The sequence below is a fragment of the Neofelis nebulosa genome, chromosome 10 (genome assembly GCF_028018385.1).
Source record: "Neofelis nebulosa isolate mNeoNeb1 chromosome 10, mNeoNeb1.pri, whole genome shotgun sequence".
Classification (NCBI taxonomy): Eukaryota; Metazoa; Chordata; class Mammalia; order Carnivora; family Felidae; genus Neofelis; species Neofelis nebulosa.
In genome coordinates, this window is record NC_080791.1 from 41,763,999 (window position 1) to 41,787,986 (window position 23,988).

Below are 23,988 nucleotides of genomic sequence, written 5' to 3' on the forward strand. Positions count from 1 at the left end.
GTGAAACTGAATGCATGTTAATTCATTTACCTAATTCTTTCTTAAAACTGTAAAATTAACTCATTTCCTGAAATCAGGAAGTATTCTAAAAGTTTTAATAAAAGTTGCACACATTTCAGTAAAGCCATTGCTTGACTTGCTCAGAAAATTCCTTCAAGTTAGCACAATGAGGAGAAAAAATTACTCTCAGGAAAAAAGTACTCAGAAACAAAGAAAGTAACAGAAAATGAAGAGTTAGACAAAATGCTTCCACGTCGCATGCATCTCTGTTGTTTTATTCACCTTTTCACTCACTTTCCCTTGAGGCATCTTAATTGGTGACACTTTCTCTCTATATTAATATTCATACTCAGTGAGTGTCTTCTTAGTCTTGCCATTGTGTGAATGACAGTTGAGTCTGAAAAAAAGAAGAGAGAGAGTAACAATGAGACCAAGAACAAAAGAGGACAAGTTTGGAAGAGGGGAATTGGGGATTTAATTTTATAGTAAATAGCATATTTTAAACAGTTTATCTATGAAACAACCAAAAATATCCCCAACTGGATGTCAGATAGAAACTGATGAGCTCCTCCTCCTCACTTTTAGAATAAGGTCCAAACCTTAAAAAGTACCCCTGACTGAATAACGTGCAATCATTCATCTGTGTAATTTATTAGATGGTCAAAGTCCCAAAAGTTGGGAACTGTCTCTCTCACTCAGTGTTTAATCTCCCACATCTCTGGCAACAGTGATTTGCCCCTTGTAGACTCTCAATAATTGTACATGTAAAAGAGTCTAGACAAATACTGAATTCCAGTTGTTTATTTCAAGAAAGGATGATTAATAGTTTAAACATGATTCTGATTATGCATTTTTTATTATGAAGGGCCTTGTGCTTCAGTTATATGTTCCAGACCAAAAAAAAAAAAAAAAAAAAAAAGAATAAAAGAAACACAAAAAACAAGCAATCAAGCTACATTGTTGGGTTTGTGCCAAATGAAATACAAATAAACTTACAGAAATCCAAACATTTTAATTTGCTGTTAGCCACCAGCAGATTTAATCAATGCATGTACTCTAAATGAAAATGAGTACCTATGCAATTAATGGAAACAGAATTGTTAATCATTCTTATTTGCCTGAAATGTTAGACTTTAAAGTTGACTCAGAATTTAAATGCATACATAGATCTATAGATCTACATACAAAAGATCTTCCTTCCCTGAAGAGCCTTACAAAGTAGTTTGGAATATGGACATAATAACAATGTGAAAATTACAGTGTAATCGTGACAAATATAATAAGAGAAATATCCATTGAGCCTCAGGCTTCTTTTGTATGTGTTTTTAATATTATTATGCAATTTTCAAAATGTTAAAGACTGAATATCTGAGACGCCTGGGTGGCTTAGTTGGTTACATGTCCAACACTTGGGTTCAGCTCAGGTCATTATCTCAGGGCTCATGAGTTTGAGCCCCACATCGAACTCTGTGCTAACAGGATGGTGCTTGCTTCAGGTTCTCTCATTCTCTCTCTCTCTCTTGCTCTCTCTCTCTTTTTCTCTCTCCCTCTGCCCCTCCCCACCACTCATATGTTCTGTCAAAGTAAAAAAATAAAGTTTAAAAACATGACTGAATATCTGTATGTTGTTTTGAGCCCCCAAGCCTGCTGATGCTCAAAACATGGTGAATGATATTGAAACTCAATCTCCTATTAAGATGAATTTGCAATGTGAGAAAAGTTGGTTGGAAGTCAGAGATAAATAACATTTTTGTAGGAATCCTCTAGTGAGCTATAAAGAGAAGAGGAATTAAAGCTTAGAGAAGGTGGCCAGTGAACAAATGGCTTGTTTTATTCCCAGATAAAAAATGCTATAATTACCTAGTTATGCTTCATGTAGGGCTGCATATAGATGCATACATACATATCCTTGCCTCCAAATGGAACACTTCTAATCTAATCATAAAAATAATGGGCTCATTTCATTTCCTTGATCCACAAATACACTGCAGATGTTTCAATGCATGTTAGATAAGAAAGTCTCCCTTGTTTACAAAAGGCACACTTAGCGTAGATTTTTTTTCCACACTTGATATTGAGTAGCCTCTCTCAGGAGAGTACCAAAAGACAATCCCTTCCTCCAAAATAGCAGATACAATTAATGGGGCTACGAGATCTTGGAATATGGGAACTTGGTTCAGCAGCACAAATGAAATCATTTGGCCTATAGGCCTGATTCCAGCAGACCTTACTTAGCAGGGTGCTTGGTAGTAAATTGAAAGGAGCTACAACTTCTTCACTTTCCAGATCCTGTCATGCTTTCTTACCCAACTATTTTGCTGCTAAGGAACTGTTTATAAGCATTGCTGCCTCATTTGTAAAAGCTGAGGGTAAAGGAGATCTTGGGTTATTGCTACCTGTGCCTCTTGCTCTCTGAAGCCAGCTGATGGGCCACATCCCTTGGCTGGGAGTTTTACTTGTGCTGCATTCATTAACCAGCCACTTACCAGAATTCAAAGCCTCAGGTGTCGACCAGTCAAAATGCCCTGCTACATGCCACTTACTTGGTAATGAACTGTTCACTTTATCTTATCATGGCACAAATTGCATTCACATATGTTTCCCTGCTAATATGTTATAAGCTATAGTCCAAAAGAATTGCTGATACAGTAGGTTTATGAAATGGATTGGAATGAGTGGCTCCACAACACCCCTAGAGGGTGGTAGCAACATCAATGATCTCAGGAGCAGTAGACAATGGTCTGTTCTCGAGTAAGCTTTTCAAGGAGAAGAAACATGGCTAATAAATGTAGCTAAGATTTGCAACATATCAAAATTTTGAATATTGGTGAAATCAAATATTTTACCCAAAGCCACATGCTTTGCAAGTAGCAAACCTTGTTAGGACTTTGGTGTTGGTGTCACACTGTAAAATCCCAGCCTGTAACTGCTAGACTTTGCTACTTCTATTTCTTTGGATTTTCTCACCGAACATGGACCAGAGCCAATTCAAAGCTGGCATTTGATTACAATCAATTGCATTACATATATTGAAGACTGATTTAAAACAATTGCAACATAAAGCCTATGGAAGATGATAAACAGTCTGGATTAATTTCCTTCACTGTAAAGAATGTGTGCTCTTAAAAATGTGTTCATATTTGTTTAGTTCTCCTTATATACTCACAATTTCTCATTTACTTAAAAAAATATGTCACATTAAGACTTTTGTAACTTCTTCTAAGATGGGTTTATCTTGTCTTCATATAAATATACATTTAGTGCCTAGCTATTCTGTTTCCTTTCATAAAATTGAGAAAATTGAAAAAAGTATATTTTAAAAGTATTAAATTTTGTAATAATTGGTTAAGTTTCATTATATTTTTCAGTTATTGCCTAAATGAAACTCTTCATGACCAGGCAATTATATGTATCTATTCCCATAAAGAGGCTTCTGTGTAGTTCAAAAGAAGCTCCAACTGCACATATTGTAGTATCAGAAGTCATAAAATTGGTGTTTGGATATCTCTCCAGTTTTGACTTTATAAATGTAAAATCCTATTATACTGATGAGTAAAAAGGGGATAGCCTATGTCAAAGTAAACTTGCCCCTGGACATATTCTGGCAAGGCAAAGACTTATTACATAAGAGCATATTATTTCAAAAGGCTGCCCCCCGCATAATGCAATCAACATTGTTTAATTAAAGGATGATACCATTGATTCTCATTAACCAAAATTGCTTACCTCATTAGTTTGCAGTTCATATGTGTTCCCAGAGACAGGATGATTTAGGGATTGCAATCCTACCCTCAGTGTATAGGATAGAGATGCGTGTTTTAAAAATGCTAAATCAGATGCTCTGGTTTTGAGTTGCTTTTGTGCTTGTGATGAATGAACAATTTTGTGTGTATATACATGATTTTAAAACAATGAATTATGTAAACATTCATGCTGAATGTGCAAACATGGGATTTTAGAAAACTGAATTATTAAATGCTAGAATCATTCGATTACTAAGAGATTGGTACTACCATCAATGGTAGACTCTAATATATTTTTGAATGGATATTTTTCATTCCAAATGATCTGTCAAGAGCCCTGTTTATATTTCTGTGGACTGCCATTTGTTAAGCACAAGATCTTATAAGAATATTTGATCTATTTTTATTGTGGGCCCATCTATTGGGATATATTTAGGTAATAAAACACAGGGGTCTTTTTGGTTTTAATCAGATAAAGACTGATGGTGATAGTTAAGGGCTGGTAAGAAAAGACAACATAATATTTCTCTTGATCATTTGAAGACCATGTATAGAAGGCCTTCCTGAGATGGTGGAAATGTGAAAATGAGGGAGAAAGGAAGAATTGGCATGCACTGAACATCTACTTTCTACCAGGAGTGGTACTCAGCACTTTGTGATCATGATCTCCTTTAATCCTCACAAGATCCAGGATTAGGAGGTACAATTAGCCCCATTTTGTATATATGAAAGGAAGGTTTCAAGTTTAGAGCTTAAGTAACATGCCAAAAACTCTATAGATATTAAATTATGATTTGAAACTATATCTCATTGACTCTGGTTGACCCTTTTCCTTTTTTTTTTTTTTTTTTTTTAAGGACATTGACGTTCAAAACAACCTAAAAAGCAAAGATGTAGGCTTTCTGTATCTAGCCAAGGAGAAAAGAAACTGGCATTAGAAATATCCTTGTAGGAGTGCCTGGGTGGCCCAGTTGTCTAAGTGTCCAACTTCAGCTCAGGTTATGATCTCATGGTTTGGAGGTTTGAGCCCTGCATCAGGCTCTGTGTTTATAATTCAGAGCCTGCTTCAGATTCTCTGTCTCCCTCTCTCTCTCTGCCCCTCCCCTGCACACTCTTCTTTCCCTGTCAAAAATAAGTAAACATTAAAAAAAGAACTATCCTTGAATACAGAAATACATGTAAGCCATTTTAACTAAAATGAGGAACTCGACACAAATGCCTATTATTTTTTTATAACTTACTTATTTTTTAATTTACATCCAAGTTAGTGAGCATATAGTGCAACAATGATTTCAGGAGTACATTCCTTAATGCCCCTTAATTATTTAGCCCATACGCACTCCCACAACACCTCCAGCAACCTTCTGTTTGTTCTCCATATTTAAGACTCTCTTATGTTTTGTCTCCCTCCCTGTTTTTGTATTATTTTTGCTTCCTTTCCTTTATGTTCATCTGTTTTGTATCTTAAAGTCCTCATATGAGTGAAGTCATAACATATTTTTCTCTGACTAATTTCGCTTAGCATAATACCCTCTAGTTCCATCCATGTAGTTGTGAATGGCAAGATTTCATTCTTTTTTATTGCCAAGTAATACTCCATTGTGTGTGTATGTATGTATTTATATATATATATATATGCATTTATATATATGTATATATATGTGTGTGTGGATATATATATATCCATTCATCCATCAGTGGACATTTGGGCTCTTTACATAATTTGGCTGTTGTTGACAGAGCTTCTATAAACACTGAGGTGCATGTGCCCATTTGAAACAGCATACCTGTATCCCTTAGATAAATACCTAGTAGTGCAATTGCTGGGTCATATGGTAGTTCTATTTTTAATTTTTTGAGGAACCTTCATACAGTTTTCCAGAGTGGCTGCACTAGCTTGCATTCCCACCAGAAGTGCAAAAGAGATCCTCTTTCTCCACATCCTCGCCAACATCTGTTGTTGTCTGAGTTGTTAATGTTAGCCATTCTGACAGGTGTGAAGTGGTATCGCTTCGTGGTTTTGATTTGTATTTCCCTGATGATGAGTGATGTTGACCATTTTTTCAAGGTTCGGTTGGCCATCTGCATTTATTTGTTGGAGAGTGTCTATTCATGTCTTCTGCCCATTTCTTCACTGGATTATTTGTTTTTGCGTGTTGAGCGTGATAAATCTTTATAGATTTTGGATACTAACCTGTAATCTGATATGTCATTTGTAAATATCTTCTCCCATTTTGTGGGATGCCTTTTAGTTTTGCTGATTGTTTGCTTTGCTGTGCGGAAGCTTTTTATCTTGATGAGGTCACAATAGGACATTTTTGCTTTTGTTTCCCTTGCCTCTGGAGATGTGTTGAGTAAGAAGTTGCTGCGGCTGAGGTCAAAGAGGTATTTGCCTGCTTTCTCCTCGAGGATTTTGATGGCTTTCTGTCTTACATTTAGGTCTTTCATCCATTTTTGAGTTTATTTTTGTGAATGGTGTAAGAAAGTGGCTCAGGTTCAGTCTTCTGCATGTCGCTGTCCAGTTTTCCCAACACAATTTGCTGAAGAGACTATCTTTATTCCATTGGATATTCTTTCCTGCTTTGTCAAAGATTAGTTGACCACATATATAGTTGTGGGTTCATTTCTGGGTCTTTTCTGGTTCCATACAAATTTTAGGATTGTTTGTTCTAGCCCTGTGAAGAATGCTGGTGTTATTTTGATAGGGATTGCATTGAATATATAGATTGCTTTGGGTAGTATCGACATTTTAACAATATTTGTTCTTCCTGTCCAGGAGCATGGGATCTTTTTCCATTTTTTTGTGTCTTCTTCAATTTCTTTCATAAGCTTTCTATAGTTTCCAGTGTATAGATTTTTCACATCTTTGGTTAGATTTCTTCCTAGGTAATTTATGGTTTTTGGTGCAATTGTAAATGGGGTTGATTCCTTGATTTCTCTTTCTGTTGCTTCATTATTGGTGTATAGGAATGCAACCAATTTCTGTACATTGATTTTGTATCCTGCGACTTTGCTGAATTCATGGATCAGTTCTAGCAGTCTTTTGGTGGAATCTTTTGGGGTTTTCCATATAGAGTGTCATGTCATCTGTGAAGAGTGAAAGTTTGACGTCCTTCTGGCCAATTTGGAGGCCTTTTATTTCTTAGTGTTGTCTGATTGCTGAGGCTAAGACTTCCAATAATGTGTTGAATAACAGCGGCGAGAGTGGACATCCCTGTCTTGCTCCTGACGTTAGGGGGAAAGCTCTCAGTTTTTCCCCCTTAAGGATGACGTTAGCCTTGGGCCTTTCATTTATGGCTTTTATGATCTCAAGGCCTGATCCTTCCATCCCTAGTTTCTTGAGGGTTTTTATGAAGAAGAGATGCTGTATTTTGTCAAATGCTTTCTCTGCATCTTTTGAGAGGATCATGTGTTTCTTGTCCTTTCTTTTATTAATGTGATGCATCACATTGATTGTTTTGTGGATATTGAACCAGCCCTGCAACCCAGGTATAAATCCCACTTGGTTGTGGTGAAAAATTCTTTTAATGTATTGTTGGATCTGGTTGGCTAGTATCTTGTTGAGGATTTTTGCATCCATGTTCATCAGGGAAATTGGTCTATAGTTCTCCTTTTTAGTGGGGTCTTTGGTTTTGGAGTCAAGGTAATGCTGGCTTTATAGAAAGAGTTTGGAAGTTTTCCTTCCATTTCTATGTTTTGGAACAGCTTCAAGAGAATAGTTGTTAACATTTCTTTAAATGTTTGGTAGAATTCCCCTGGAAAGCCATCTGGCCCTGGACTCTTGTGTTTTGCAAGATTTTTGATTACTAATTCGATTTCTCTACTTGTTATGGGTCTGTTCAAATTTTCTATTCTTCCTATTTCAGTTTTGGCAGTTTATATGTTTCTAGGAATTAGTCCATTTCTTCCAGATTGCCCAATTTATTGGCATATAATTGCTCATAATATTCTGTTATTATTGTTTTTATTTCTGTAGTATTGGTTGTGATCTCTCCTCTTTCATTCTTGATTTTATGTATTTGGGTCCTTTCCTTTTTCTTTTTGATCCAACTGGCTAGTGGTTTATCAATTTTGTTAATTCTTTCAAAGAACCACCTCCTGGTTTCATTGATCTGTTCTACTGGTTTTATGGTTCAATAGCATTGTTTTCTGCTCTAATCTTTATTATTGCCCATCTTCTGCCGGTTTTGGATTTATTTGCTCTTCTTTTTCCAGGTCTTCAAGATTTAAATTTAGGTTATATATCTGAGATCTTTCTTCCTTCTTTAGGAAGGCCTGGATTGCTGTATACTTCCCTACTTCTGTCCCAGAGGTTTTGGGCTATGGTGTTATCATTTTCATTGGCTTCTATGTACTTTTTTTTTTTAATTTTTTTTTAACGTTTATTTATTTTTGAGACAGAGAGAGACAGAGCATGAACGGGGGAGGGTCAGAGAGAGGGAGACACAGAATCTGAAACAGGCTCCAGGCTCTGAGCTGTCAGCACAGAGCCCAACGCAGGGCTCGAACTCACAGACCGCAAGATCATGACCTGAGCCGAAGTCAGACACTTAACCGACCGAGCCACCCAGGCGCCCCTTCCATGTACTTTTTAATTTCCTCTTTAACTTCTTGGTTAGCCCATTCATTCTTTAGTAGGATGGTCTTTAGTCTCCAAGTATTTGTTACCTTTCCAAATTTTTTCTTGTGGTTGATTTCGAGTTTCATAGCGTTGTGTTCTGAAAATATGTACAGTATGATCTCAATCTTTTTGTACTTGTTAAGGTCTGATTTGTGTCCCAGTGTGTGATCTATCTTGGAGAATGTCCCATGTGCACTGGAGAAGAATGTGCATTCCACTGCTTTAGGATGAAATATTCTGTATATATCTGTTGTCTGTCTGATCCATTGTGTCTTTCAAAGCCATTGTTTCCTTGTCGATTTTCTGCTTAGATGACCTGTTCGTTGCTGTAAATGGGGTTTTGAAGTCCCCTACTATTATGGTATTATTATCAATGAGTTTCTGTATGTTTATGATTAGTTGATTTATATATTTGGTGTTACCACATTTGGAGCATAAATATTTATAATTGTTAGGTCTCTTTGTGGATAGACCCCTTAACTATGATATAATGCCCTTCTTCATCTCTTGTTACAGTCTTTATTTTATTTTATTTTATTTTATTTATTTTTTAGAAAAAATTTTTAATGTTTATTTTTGAGAGAGAGAGAGAGAGAGAGAGAGAGAGAGAGAGAGAGAGAGAGAGAGAGAGAATGAGAATGAGTGGGGCAGGGCTAAAGAGAGAGGGAGACACAGAATCCAAAGCAGGTTCCAGGCTCTAGGCTGTCAGCATAGAGCCCGATGTGGGGCTTGAACCCACAAACTGTGAGATCATGACCTGATCTGAAGTTGGGTGCTTAACCAACTGAAACACCTGGGTGCCCCTAAAGTCTTTATTTTAAAGACTAGATTGTCTGATATCTGTATGGCTACTCTGGCTTTCTTTTGGTGACCATTAGCATGATAGATGGTTCTCCATCCCCTTACTTTCAATCTGAAGGTATTTCTAGGTCTAAAGTGGGTCTCTTGTAAACAGTATATAGATGGATCTTGTTTCTTTATCCATTCTGTTACCCTATGTCTTTTGATTGGAGCATTTAGTCCACTGGCATTTAGAGTGAGTACTGAAAGGTTTGTCTTTATTGCCATTATGTTTCTTATAGAATTGGAGTTTCTGGTGGTGTTCTCTGGTCCTTTCTAGTCTTTGTTGCTTTTTGTTTGTTTGTTTCTGTTTTTTCTCTTTTCCTCCTGCAGAGAGTCCCCCTTAAAATATCTTGCAGGGCTGGTTTAGTAGTCATGAACTTTAATTTTTGTTTGTCTTGGAAAATTTTAATCTCTCGTTCTATTTTGAATGATAGTCTCGCTGGAGAAAGAATTCTTGGTTGCGTATTTTTCCAATTCAGAACATTGAATATATCTTGCACTCCTTCTGACCTGCTAAGTTTCTATGGATAGGTCTGCTGCAAACTTGATATGTCTTCCCTTGTAGGTTAACAACTTTTTTTGCCCCTGTTGCTTTCATGATTCTTTCCTTTACTGAGTATTTTGTGAAGTTGACTATGATATGCCTTGTTGATGGTTGGTTTTTGTTGAGTCTAATGGGAGTCCTCTGTCCTTCCTGGAGTTTGATGTCTGTGTGTTTCCACAGATTAGGAAAGTTTTCTGCTATGATATGGTTACATAACCCTTCTACACCTTTTTCTCTCTCTTCATCTTCTGGGATCCCTATGACTTTGATGTTGTTCCTTTTTAATGAGTCGCTGATTTCTTTAATTCTTAAATCGTGCTCTTTTGCCTTAATCTCCCTCTTTTTTTCTGCTTCCTTATTTTCCATAGGTTTGTTCTCTATATCACTGCTTTGCTGCTCTGCTTTATCCATCCTTGCTACCTTGGCAGCCATTTGAGATTACAGCTCAGTTATACTATTTTTCATTTCATTCTGAGTAGCTTTTACTTTTTATCACCAGAGAAGGGGATTCTAATCTATTTTATACCCGAGCTAGTGTTCTTAGTATTATGATTCTAAATTCTGGTTCGACATCTTGCTGGTATCTGTGTTGATTAAGTCCCTGGCTGTCATTTCTTCCTGTTCTTTCTTTTGGGGTGAATTCCTTTGTTTCATCATTTTGAAGGAAGAAAAGGAATTAATAAGGTAATAAATTAAAATTAAAAAATTTAAAAGACAACATACACACACACACACACACACACACACACACAAAATCAAATAAATGATGCTAGACCCCAGGTGTGTTTTGGCCTGGTTGTTGAAAGGAGCTTGATAGATTAGAAAAAAAGGGAAAGATACAGAAAGAAAAAAAGTAAACAACAACAACAAAAAGGAAAACGTTTGAAAAGTTGAAAAAATGAATACAATGAAGTAGAATAAAATGAAGTGTTGAAAGTAAAACAGAATTTGATAAATTCACAAAAAGTATAGTAGAAAAAATTAAGGAAAAATATTTTTAATAAAAATGGAAAATAAAAATATTTTTTCTCTTTCTGTGTTCAAGAATAAGAAAAGAAAAAGAAAAAGAAATTGAATAGATGGACCAGCATACAGGCTGAAATATGACTGAAATTATATCAGTTTCCCCTAGAAGTCAAACTATGAAGCGCTTTATAGTCTGTAAACTAAGCAGACAGAGTGACTTGTGGTGTCCCTACAGAGTGAGGTTGGCCCAGTTGGGTGGGGCTTAGTGTAAAGGCTCCATTCTCCACTAAATGGTGCTGCTTAGCTTACTGGGGTGAACTGTTGTGGCACATATAGGTATGTATGCACATGCGCAGGAGTGGTGAAAATGGTGTCTCCCAAATACCCAGTCTCTAGTATCAGAACTCTGTTCTCCCTAATCAGCATTGCATCCATCCTTTGTTTCCAGCTTCCGTCCACTACCCGCTTTTACACTGTCCGTGACCAAGCCGTCAGGTTGCGAGGTGGCACCTTCCTCCTGAGTTTTATCTCAGATGGGGTTGTGTTTCCTGACCCCTTGCTTCTGAGGGACTGCTGCTTTGACCCATTCTGACCCTCTGGGGGAGGCTCTCCCTGAGCAATGACCAGGTGCTGGCCGCACCCAGGAATGTTTCCGGGACTGTGCTGTTGCCAATGCCTAGAGACTGTGGCTGGGTGTCAGACCGCCCCAGCAAAAGTTTGCGTGATCATGTAGCAGCAGCATTTCAAGGATTATGATAAATCATAACATATATTCTGACACCAGGCTTCCCACTTCATGCCCTTGTGCCAGCACCAGTGAATGTGGTTTTCTCCAGAGTCCACTGGGACATTTGCCTGTGGGGTGGCTGCACAACCTCTACCAAATGTCCTCCATGCGGGGGAACCACCTCTTCCTGTGTGGCCCACGGACCATTTGGACCTCACTCTCTGCTCCTGGGGATTCACCCTTGCCACCAGAGCACTGCCAGGTATCGAGCTGTGTAGTTTCAGACTCTGCACTCCCCCTGTTTATAGAGTCTTAATGGAATTTAAGCCCTCTCCTTTCTCCTTTCTCCCTTTTTTTGTTCAGTCCTTTGCGTACTCTTTCTTTCCTCTCCACCTGCTTTCAGGTGAGGGATGCTTTCCCGTACTCTCCCCCTGTCTCCGTCCTCTCTGTGCAAGCAAAAATAGGTCCCTGCCCTCCTTGGCTTTTCTCTCCCCCAGTTCACCTGACCATACTGCATACCTGCTAAGTTCTGTGGTTCAGGTTGTGCATATTGTTGTGTTAATCCTCAAATTGGTTTTTTAGATATGCAGGATGGTTTAGTGTTGATCTGGCTGTATTTCCGGGATGATAGATGGAAAAACAAACAAACAAACAAACAAACTTCCATGCTGTTCCTCCATCTTGGCCCCTTCCCACAAATGCCTGTTATTATCATTAATGGTTAACATCTTTTAGGGGCTAGTATGTTAGACACCTTTTAAAATGCTTTATGTATTTTAATTCATTTATTTCTCATAGAGACCTTATAAAGTAGATACTATCATTATCACCATTTTAAGGAAGAAAAAACTGAAAAAAGTAGAGTGATCTATTTTTACTGATATATTTTCTACCTGAACAAGTCCAAGAGATTCTAGTATAAAGTTATTTGAATTATTAAGGGATTTCCACTGTGACTGGGCACATGAGGTATATATAAAAATGAAAGCTGTTTTTCAGTTAAGTAAAATGAAGAAAAAAAAGTAGACATAGAAAAAATCTTTTCACAATAGTAGCAAACACTATACAAATTTAAGAATAAATTAAATAAGAAAGATACACAGAGGAAGTTAAGTAATTTTATTGAAAAATAATAAAACGATGTCTCGTACTTTTTAATGAGAATATTTAAAAGCCAATTATCTCAAAAATTAATATATGAATTTAGTTATCTACCAATTAGTAAACAGCAGATTTTCTGGAGAACATGAATTTTCTTTGAAATGGATAAAATGATTTGCAATTTATGTGGAAAAATAAATCCTGCAGAAAAACAAAGAAAATTGAAAAAAGCAGGAAGAAGAAATGAGAGGAGATCTGCTTTGCCTAGTATAGGAAAATTCTATAAATGTACCATAGTCAAATTAATAATATATTGTTCTGAGAATCAGCAAAACAATAATGGCAACAATATAAAAATATATAAAATAATGCAACATAATAGACTCCAGATATATATCTGATATATTTGAGTATTTAGTAGCTGATTGAGATAATATTTTAACTCAATAGGAAAATTATGGATCATTTAAGAAATGATTATCAATTGTAAAAATAATATTGCATCCCTGTTTCACTCCAAGCACAGACCTAAATTATAGATAGATTATATATTTTCTTCTAACATAGTCATTCTATACAAGTAGAAAACATACTTGTAATATACAAAATTGATAGACAATTGAAAGGGTTTAGAAAACATACTTGTAATATAGATGGCACATAAAGCTCTAACAAATTAGTAAGATGAGCAGTAACAAGAAAATGGACTAATGTTTATTTTGTTTTGTTTTAATTCTAATGTAGTTAAAATATAGTGTGTAAAATATAGGGATTCAACAATTCCACGTATTCCCCAGTGCTCAAGATACATATACTCTTAATCCTGTTCACCTATTTCACTCATCCCCTCACCTACCTTCCCTCTGGTAACTTCCAGTTTGTTCTTTATAGTTAGGAGTCTGTTTTTTGGTTTCTCTCTCTCTTTCCTTTGTTCATTTGTTTTGTTTCTCATATTCCACATAAGAGGGAAATCATATGGTATTTGTGTTTCTCTCACTTATTTTGCTTAGCATTGTACTCTATAGATATATCCATGTTGTTGCAAATGTCAAGATTTTATTGTTTTTATGGCTAAATAATATTCAATTGTGTGTGTGTATACTATATATATATATATATATATATATATATATATATCACATATTCTTTACCATTCATCAATTAATGGACACTTAGGTTGACTCTGTAATTTGGCTATTGCAAATAATGCTGCAGTAGACATAGGGGTGCATGTATCCCTTCAAATTAGTGATTTTGTATTTGGTTAAATACCCAGAATTGGGACTACTGGATCGTAGGGGTAGTTCTATTTTTAAGATTTTGAGGCACCTCCATGCTGTCTTCCAGAGTGACTGCACCAGTTTCCATTCCTGCCAGTAGTGCATGAGGTTCCTTTTTCTCCATAACCTCACCAACACTTGTTTTCTGTGGTTTTGATTTTGGCCATTCTAACAGGTGTGAAGTGATATCTCATTGTAGTTTTGATTTGTATTTCCCTGATGATGAGGTATGTTGAGCATCTTTTCAAGTGTCTGCTGGCCAACTGTATATCTTCTTTGGAAAATGTCTGTACATGTCTTCTGCCCATTTTTAAATTGGATTTTTTGTGGGTTTTTTGGTATTGAGTTGCATAAGTTCTTTACATATTTTGGATAAAAATGCTTTATAGGATATGGCATTTACAAATATCTTATCCCATTCCGTAGGTTGCTTTTTAGTTTTGTTGATTGTTTCTTTCACTGTGCAGAAGCTTTCTATTTTGACATAGTCCCAATAGTTTATTTTTGCTTTAGTTTCCCTTGCCTCAGGGTCATATTTAGAACAGTGTTATAGATAATGTCAGCAAAATCACTGCCTCTGGTCTTTGTAGGATTTTTATAGTTTCACGTCTGACATTTAAGTCTTTAATCCATTCTAAGTTTATTTTTGTGTATGGTGTAAGAAAGTGGTCCAGTTTCATTCTTTTGGATGTAGCTGTTCAGATTTCTCAACACTATTTGTTGAAGAGAATGTCTTTTCCCCATTGCAGATTCGTGATTCCTTTGTCAAAGATTGGTGATATAATTATGAGCTTATTTCTGAGTTTTCTATTCTGTTCCATTCATATTCTGTCTATGTTTGTGCCAATACCATAGTGTTTTGATTACTAGAGATTTGTGATATAACTTGAAATCGGGAATTGTGATACTTCCAGTTTTGTTTTTCTTTCTTTCTTTTTAAAATATTTATATAAATAAATTTATATAAATAAATAAATAAATAAATAAATAAATAAATAAATATATTTATTTTTAAGAGAGAGAGAAGAAGATAGAGCACGAGTGGAGGAGGGGCAGATTGAGAGGGAGACACAGAATCAGAAGCGGGCTCCAGGCACTGAGCTGTCAGCACAGAGGCCAATGCGGGGCTTGAACTCACTAGCTGTGAGATCATGACCTGAGCCAAAGTCGGACACTTAACTGACTGAGCCACCCAGGTGCTCCTGTTTTTCTTTTTTAAGATTGCGTTGGCTATTCCATGTCTTTTTTAGTTCTGTATAAGTGTTATAACTGTTTGCTCTAGTTCTGTGAAAGATGCTGTTGGTATTTGGATAGGGATTGCAATAAATGTGTAGACTGCTTTGAGTAGTGCTGACATTGTTAATAGTATTTGTTCTTCCAACCCATGAGCATGGAATGTCTTTCTATTTCTTTCAGTTTTTTAAAAAAAAATTTTAATATTTATTTTTAAGAGTGAGAGAGACAGTGTGAGTGGGGGAGGGGCAGAGAGAGAGGGAGATACTGAATCTGAAGCAGGGTCCAGGTTCTGAGCTGTCAGCACAGAGCCCGACATGGGACTTGAACTCACAAACCACGAGATCATGTCCTGAGCCAATGTTGGATGCTTAACTGACTGATACCCAGGCAGCCTGTCTTTCCATTTCTTTGTGTTATCTTCAGTCTCTTTCATCAGTGTTTTATAGCTTTCAGAGGACAGGTCTTTCACCTCATTGGTTAGGTATATTCTTATGTATCTTATTTTTGGTGCAATTGTAAACGAATTGTTTTCTTAATTTCTCTTTCTGCTGCTTTATTTTTTGTGCATACAAGTATAACAGATATTTGTACATTGATTTTCTCTTCTGTGACTTTAGTGAATTCATTTATCAGTTTTAGTAGTTTTTTTGGTGGCGTCTTTAGGGTTTCTTATATATAGTATCATGTCTTCTGCAAATAGTGAAAGTTTTGCTTCTTCCTTACCAATTTGGTTGCCTTTTATTTCTTTTTGTTGTCTGATTGCTATAGCTAGGACTTAGTATTATGTTGAGTAAAAGTTTTGAGAGTGGACATTCTTGTCTTTTCCTTACCTTGGGGGAAAATCTGTTTGTTTGTTTTTTTACCATTGGGTATGATAATGTTAGCTGTGGTTTTTTTATACATGGCCTTTATTATTTTGAGGAATGTTCCTCTAAACCTATTTTGTGAGGGTTTTTATCATGAATGGATGTTGTACTTTTTCAAATGCTTTTTTTTTTTGCCCTCTCTTGAAATAATCCTATGGTTCTTATCCTTTGTCTTATTGATATTTTGTATCAGAGTGATTGATTGGTGAGTATTGAATCACTTTCATAACTCAATAATAAATCCCATTTGATTGTAGTGAATGATTTGTTTTAATGTATTGTTGAATTCAGTTTGCTAGTTTTTATTGAGAATTGTTGCATCCGTGTTCATCGGGGATATTGATATGTACTTTTTTTTAGTAGTGCCTTTATCTGGATGGCACTGGTATCAGGATGATGCTGGCTTCATAGAATGAATCTGGAATTGACTAAGTTTTTAATAGACAATTCAAAGTAGAGTAAAATTAAATGGAGAGTAAAACTAGATGAATGTGTATAATACAATCACTACCCACACACACCACTATTCAGGAACATGCAAATTAATGTAAACAAAAGAAGAGGACAAATAAAAATAATGTTCTTCTAATATTTATGTATTTCTTCAAAATATGCAACTTTATATTTTCTTTTTAATTAATTAACTAATTAATTATTTTAAATATATGAAATTTATTGTCAAATTGGTTTCCATACAACACCCAGTGCTCATCCCAAAAGATGCCCTTTTCAATACCCATCACCCACCCTCCCCTCCTTCCCACCCCCCATCAGCCCTCAGTTTGTTCTCATTTTTTTAAGAGTCTCTTATGCTTTGGCTCTCTCCCACTCTAACCTCTCTTTTTTTTTTTCCTTCCCCTCCCCCATGGGTTCCTGTTAAGTTTCTCAGGATCCACATAAGAGTGAAAACATATGGTATCTGTCTTTCCCTGTATGGCTTATTTCACTTAGCATAACACTCTCCAGTTCCATCCACGTTGCTACAAAGGGCCATATTTCATTCTTTCTCATTGCCATGTAGTACTCCATTGTGTATATAAACCGCAATGTCTTTATCCATTCATCAGTTGATGGACATTTAGGCTCTTTCCATAATTTGGCTATTGTTGAGATAGGGGCACTTGTACCCCAATGTTTATAGCAGCACTCTCAACAATAGCAACTTTATATTTTCAAAGGAGGATTTGAAACACAGTGCCTGTATCAAAATACAATATTATTTTCAGTAAGTTTTTGTTCTTTTTCTCAATATTGATGAGAATAGTCACTGTATGATTACATAAATAAAAAGACTGAATTTCAATAGTTCATTGTCTTGTTCAGAAGTAGTATAAAGAAAAAAAAATTAATTGGACCTTGTTGATACCCAGCCAAAAAATAGTATTTAAGAAGTCAGACTCAGATGTGGCTCTTTAATAGCATCTATGGAGAGCAGATATAATAGGCTATAATGGATACTGTGTGGAAAAAAAGTTACAATATTGACAAAATAAAGAGTATAAAAAATGATGGAAATTGATGTCGTACAGAGAAGTGATATGAAAGTACAGGGATTCTTAAATATATTTTCAAGACCAGTTTGAGATTATTGGAATGAAGGCATTTCAATGTATTGATTACTTGTTCAGAGGACTAAAAGGAGCAGAGGAAGATTACCAAGTCCCACTGTCACAGTGACCATATTCACCTATGACCCACATCAATTGCAGAAGGAAAGAATGACTCTTTAAAAGAAGGAATAGAGTTATCAGATAGGATGAGGAGACCACGAGAACAGTAAAGTAACATAGTTATTGCTTTCTTCCCATTTGTGAATATGACCTTTTCTAATAGAGCTACTAGAAAGACAGATGAGTAGCCAAACAACTGGTTTGCATGGTATTAGTGCCATCTTGGTTTTAAATTTGCATTATTTTCAAGTGTACAAGACATTAGGAAATTTGACATCACTTAAGAATTTGCTAAAATCCTGTTCATTGAATGCTGAAGATACATGAAATTGACTAAGCATAGACTGCTGTTGGTCTGGAGGAGAGATAATCAAAATGACTTTGGAAAAGTTTGCAGATTTATAAACAGCCACTATAAGGAGTGTGGTTACCAGCAGTTCTACATATCCAGAGAGACTAGAACAAGAAGTTCCAAACTCTGAGAGTAATTAGACGCAGAATAAGTTGATGAAGGAATGAGAGTGGAATTTCCTTTTGGGAAGATGTTTCTGGAGTAGAAAGCTTCTTTTTTTTGGAACTGGTCTGAAATAAGAGGATGATCTATATGACCTCTTGGTGATCTATCTCAGTCTGATGATCCCATACTGAATTGATCTCTATGAAGTATAACTTCAGAGACCCACTGCTTCAGTAAATGTTTTCAGTGATTGAAATGCTGATTGAAATAAAGACATTATTATAAAAATAATGATGAGGAAATGTTTAGAAAAGCAGTTGGGGCAGGTTTAAAAATGCAATTTGATACTGTTTAAAATTAGGTTGAGATTCCAGGCTGTATAAATAGGAGCACTGTCTGTAAAAATTGTGAGACAATTCTCTACACTTAGCAGCCATCAGGCTTTTATTGTACTGTTATGACAGTTGAGGGTCTCACAACTTCAGCTAAATGTGGGAAGTTTGGAGCAGCTCCAGCAGAATGTAGAAACAATGATAAGAGTGTTAGCAAAGAGCTTCTTATAAAAGAGAAGACAACACAGGGCAGTGCAATTTGAAATGGAAAAATCACTTTATTTTCTTTATATTGTCTTTTTAGACATCTTCCTTGATACTTGCATGTTTTTGTACAGTTGCATGGAATTAAAAATTTAGGAGTTATCTATGGATGTAAATTTTAGACCATGAAAACTCAACATTGTGAGTGCCTCAGGGCTGATTACATTAGGTCTCTGACTAATCAATTTTTCTATCCCTGTGTTCAAGCCTGTCTATGTATCTTATTTCCTATCTTCCTGGGCAGTTTAATCTGATGAGGCTTTGGTTCCCATTCACAATCTTCCTTCACAGTGTGATGGACTGAACTCTAAGATACTCTCCAAGATCTCCTCCTTCTGCTGTACATAACCTACATGATCCTCTTTTCTTCAAGGTGAGAACATGTGACTATTATGAAATATCAATCCTGTAATCATGTTACTTTGTGTGGTAGAAGGGATCTTGCTGGTATAATTAAGTTCCCTAATCAATTGAGTTTATCACAAGGAAACTATTCCAGATGAGCCTGATGTAATCGTGTGTTAAAAGAAGTGAGAAATTCAAAGCCAGCAGCAGACACCCTGCTGCTGGCTTTGAAGGAATAAACTGCCCTAGAAGCTGAGAGCATCCTCTAACTAACTTATAGCTAGCAAGAATACAGAGACCTCAATCATATGTCTACAAGAAAATGAATTGTGCCAACCACCTGGCACCTGTGGGAGCTTGCAGGTGGATGTTTTCCTAGACAAGTTTCAAGAAGAGGATATAGCTAGCAAGCACTTTAATTTCAGCCTTGTGAGATCCTGTGCAGGGGAGCCAGCTAAAGCAGGTGACTCCTGCTCCACGGAAACCATGAGAGAATACATTTGTGTTGTGTGGGGTGTTAAATTGTGCTAAATTGTTACACAGTATTAGAAAATTAATATGCCAGGCATTCTCTTCCTTCTGCTCTTTCTAACTTGATAATGTGCCTCTATCCACAGAAGTCTAGGGGTCAGCGGCTAGTTCCTTTCATTTCTCTAAAATTGTTATTTTCAAAGCAACTGTCCACAGTCTTCCAGGTCAGTCTGGTTTACTTTTCTATGGTCATCTCTTCCTTGGTCTCTTGCCTTGCTTCCCTCTCATACTTTATCCCCATGTCTGGGCTGTCAGAGTGAACATTCTCAAATAAAGACCTATTCACAGCGTGTTGGTGTATAATAGCCTTTTATACGCTTCATCATTCAAATCCTTTGCCATAACCTACAAAGCCTTTTAGAACTTGGTCCTGGATTGTCTTTCTGACCAAAACTACTCCAAACATTTTCATGACAACCTGATCTGCCTTCATTTCTTTGAACAAGCAAGTAGTTCTGGTACTAAATCTCCACACTCTTTGCAAAGCCCTGGAATTCTCATTGCTTGGCTAATTCCTACTCATTCAATAGACAAGTCAAATATTACCGCTTTGGGAAATGCTTTCTCAATTTCTTGCTTGTATGCTCTTCTCTGTTCTCGACACACAATCCTTCTCATCCTCTGGTTGTGCATTGCTGTGTCTCTCTTCTTCATTTGATTGAGAAATTCTTGAAGTCTAGAAGTGTAGCACATCTTCATAACCCTATCATTTTGCTAAAGGCCAACATCTGATAAGTTGTAGATTGTATTTCTTAAGAATGAAAAAATTCAAAACACACTAAAATATGATAGCGTTTTGATTTTTTCTTTTCGCATGAGTGTCCAGAAGAAGGCGATACTTGAAAAAAATTGAAGACGTTTCCAATATGAGAACCTTAAATCTAAGACTTGTCAATATCCCTCAGAACAACAAATTAAAAATTATAAAATATCTTTATATTAGATAAAAATCATTTATATCTGTGTTAGATAAAAATATCTATAATTTATCAATCTTTTAAAAGTTATCCTCTTATTCTGTAGAATGGGGGCCTTAATAAATAGTAAATAGTAAATCAAGTAATCTTTTCTGTAGTGTGCTATGATCCTTAGGTAGATGTTTTAGACGGTGCTCCAGTATGATATCAAAAAGGCACAGTTGTAATATTTTTGCTTTGTTTCTACATTTTAGATAATTTTTAAGTGGCTAGCCATCATCTCCTCTCACTGTTTTCATTGCTGCTTTGAGAAAGGAAAGAGCGTTCATGTCTAAATGATGGAAGAAAAAAAGAAAACTATCAAGTTTATTTTCTACTTCTGGGTGGCAGCTTTCCTCTCCCTCCTTTCATTTGTATTTTATCTTTGTAAACTTCAGGCACATTTAACAGTGTGGAATTTAACTTCTGGACACTTGTTTTTCTCTTACCTACATTACAGTATTCATATCCTCTATGATAGCATAATTTTGATCTTCTTCCCAATTTGAGCTGACACCATAAAGTGTACTTTCTTAATTCAACATTGGAACATATCAGGCACCATTTTCCCATTCCCATTCATGATTTCATCTGACATAGAAAGAGGGATACATTTAAAGGACGGGACTTATGGGATGATTACAGGGTAGTTGAGTCACATAAATGGAAGGAGGATGTGGATACATTCTATAAGGTAAAAAAAAAAAAAAAAAAGGACTAAGGTACATTGATGAATTAGATTTATCTTACCCTTTATTCCCTGGAACCTGGAGTCAATATTCATTAAACATCTCAGTAATCCTTCCCACCCCTCACCCCCCTTTCCCTACATATACATTTATTCCATTATTTAATTTGTTCTCCTGGTTTTGAGCATATTTTATTTGATTCTAGTGAATTATACCTACAAGTTAGGTCAATAATAGAGGTTCCAATTTATAATCTTTTGCCACCAAAAAATTACATATATTTCCTCTCTAGATGAAATCTTTCAAATAAGTTTAGATTTCAAATAAGTAGATTTCACATAAGTCCTTCCTAAGGGATGAAACTGTTCAGAGTTCTAATATGAAACAAGCAAAATAATAAATTATTTTAATGTTTATATATTAAGTTACAGATAGGAGTTTTGAGTCTTTGTAAAAATTCCTTTTTTGGGATGGTCTTTAATTTAACTGCAGTCTGGTCTTTATGCTATAGTTTTCCTGCCTCACACCTCAGGCTTATTAAATGTGACAATGATAGTAACAACTGGCCTTTACTGAGTGCTCACATCATGCCAGCCACTTTGCCAAGTGCTTTCCATGAATTAATTCATTTAATCTTCACTTCTGTCTTATGGATCTCCAATTAACAGATGAGAAAACTGTTGCTCATGACTAATAACGTAATATATTAATGGCATTTAATTTCTAACCAAGATATAATATATGCTCATGATTCTGAAGATAACAGTTTAATGGAAAGTACTTTTCGAAGCAAATCTGAGAACTTAAATTCCCATTTCTTTACTACTTTTCATGCTGTACTGGTCTTTTCTGAATGTCTGGTAAGCATTGACCTCATCTGTAAACTGAGGAGTATTAGAGTATATAAGCATTTTCTGAGTTTATTCAGTGAATTTGCAAAACAAAAAATAATGTCCATTGTCACATAAATAAGAGAAAAATTGGGCAAAAGAGTCATTCACCTAAAGCAATTCCTAAGGTCACTCATTTCATAGAAAATCCCTCTCTTGGTAATGCTGCTTAATTACTCCATCATAGTATAATGGGAAAAGAATACAGTCAAGAGTCAAATAGTCATGTTTATATTCTGTTTTCAGTTTGCATGACCATGGTTCAATCACTTCATCTTTCTGTGCATCTTTATAATGGTGGCCCTACTCTCCTCTTAGATGTGGTATTGCGGTTGAGATGTCCCATGTAAAGTGTCTAGCACATAATATGCTAACTCTCTTCCCTTTTGAAATTAATTTTTTCATATCACTCTCTCCAAATGTCTGTCCTAGGAATTTCTTACTCTTCCTTTTTTTGTTTTAGTATAAATTTTGGTTTCTTTTTTATTGTCTCAGATTAAAATACTGTTTTATTCTACTCAGCACTATGGTATTTGCATACCAATTTACTATTCTCTTCAGAAAGGTTGGCAGAACAAGGTCTCTTCTTCAAGGTCTATTCTCAACTATAGAGATTCATAATTTTGATGAAGTGGAAACTAATAATAAAAAATTCTTAATTATTACCATAGGTCACACATATAATTATTACAGGCACATATCTGTGTAAATTGGTAGACTGAAAATTGCATTGGAGGAATGCAGTTTGGCTTGGACATAGATTTTGAATCTTGTTCTGACTTTACACATATATCATCCTGGAAGAGATCTACATGTATGGAGATCAAGGCCAGAAAAAACATATTCCTTATAACTTGAAGACTATAACTTCCCAAAACCTAGTATGAGTTACATTGAACCAATTTGGAGGCCCCTTGTGCCTAAACTTCTTTTTCCCTAAGTCTACACCTATTCTTGATTTCAATGGCAACTAAAGGCAAATCTTATGAAATGCATGGTGTGATGTTCCGGTGTGTGTGTGTGTGTGTGTGTGTGTGTGTGTGTGTGAGAGAGAGAGAGAGAGAGAGAGAGAGAGAGACAGAGAGACAGAGAGAGACAGAGAGAGAGACAGAGAAACCATAGCCGTAGGAACTATTAAGAAGTTGTTCCTAATCTGCCCATGCCAATTCTTTCTAAAGGCAGGCAGGATTTTCCCAAAGGCACATCACTGCCAACCTGGAGAGAGAAAGGAAAGCAGTGTGTATCCCTGTGTGGACTAAAAGTCTTATTACAGGGTCATATGTGAATGCCTGTGGTGACAAGTCAAGTAAGTGAATGTATCAGGTATGTGGCAGGGCAAGTTCTGGATAGCATTTGACCTTACTAAAGGGAACAGGTGCCCCTAAAAGCCTGTAATTATTGGCACATAGGAATGCAGAACCAATGTAGTTAAATTTTCTGATTGTCAAGATATTTAAAATCCTGATTTTTATGCAAAGTCTCTTGATAGAGAATTATTTGTAACTTATTCAAACAAAACACTAAGCTGATTTAACAAAATATATCTCTAGAAGATGTACACCCAGAAAGCAGAGAGAAAGGATGAAGTTCATTAAACCAGGAGTCAGTGTTAGGATTTTACAAAATATGTTGGCTTTGGTAACAGCTGACTTGCAGTTCAGGTTCACCGTAGTATATTCTGTACATACACTTCTGTATTCTATCTAAAAAATATCCATCATAACTCCAAAATAACTTGAATTAACTTACTAAGATTTTAGTAATCTCTATAAAGAAATGGTAAACTCTTTTAAAAACATATATGTGTACTAATTCCCAAAGAATTTTAAAATCTTTTGAAATTTTGTCGTTGCTGTTGATCTTTAAATCCAGGAGTATTTCAAAGTTCCTCTGTGTTAGAAGCTCCAAGGGTAGGAGTAGAGAAGGT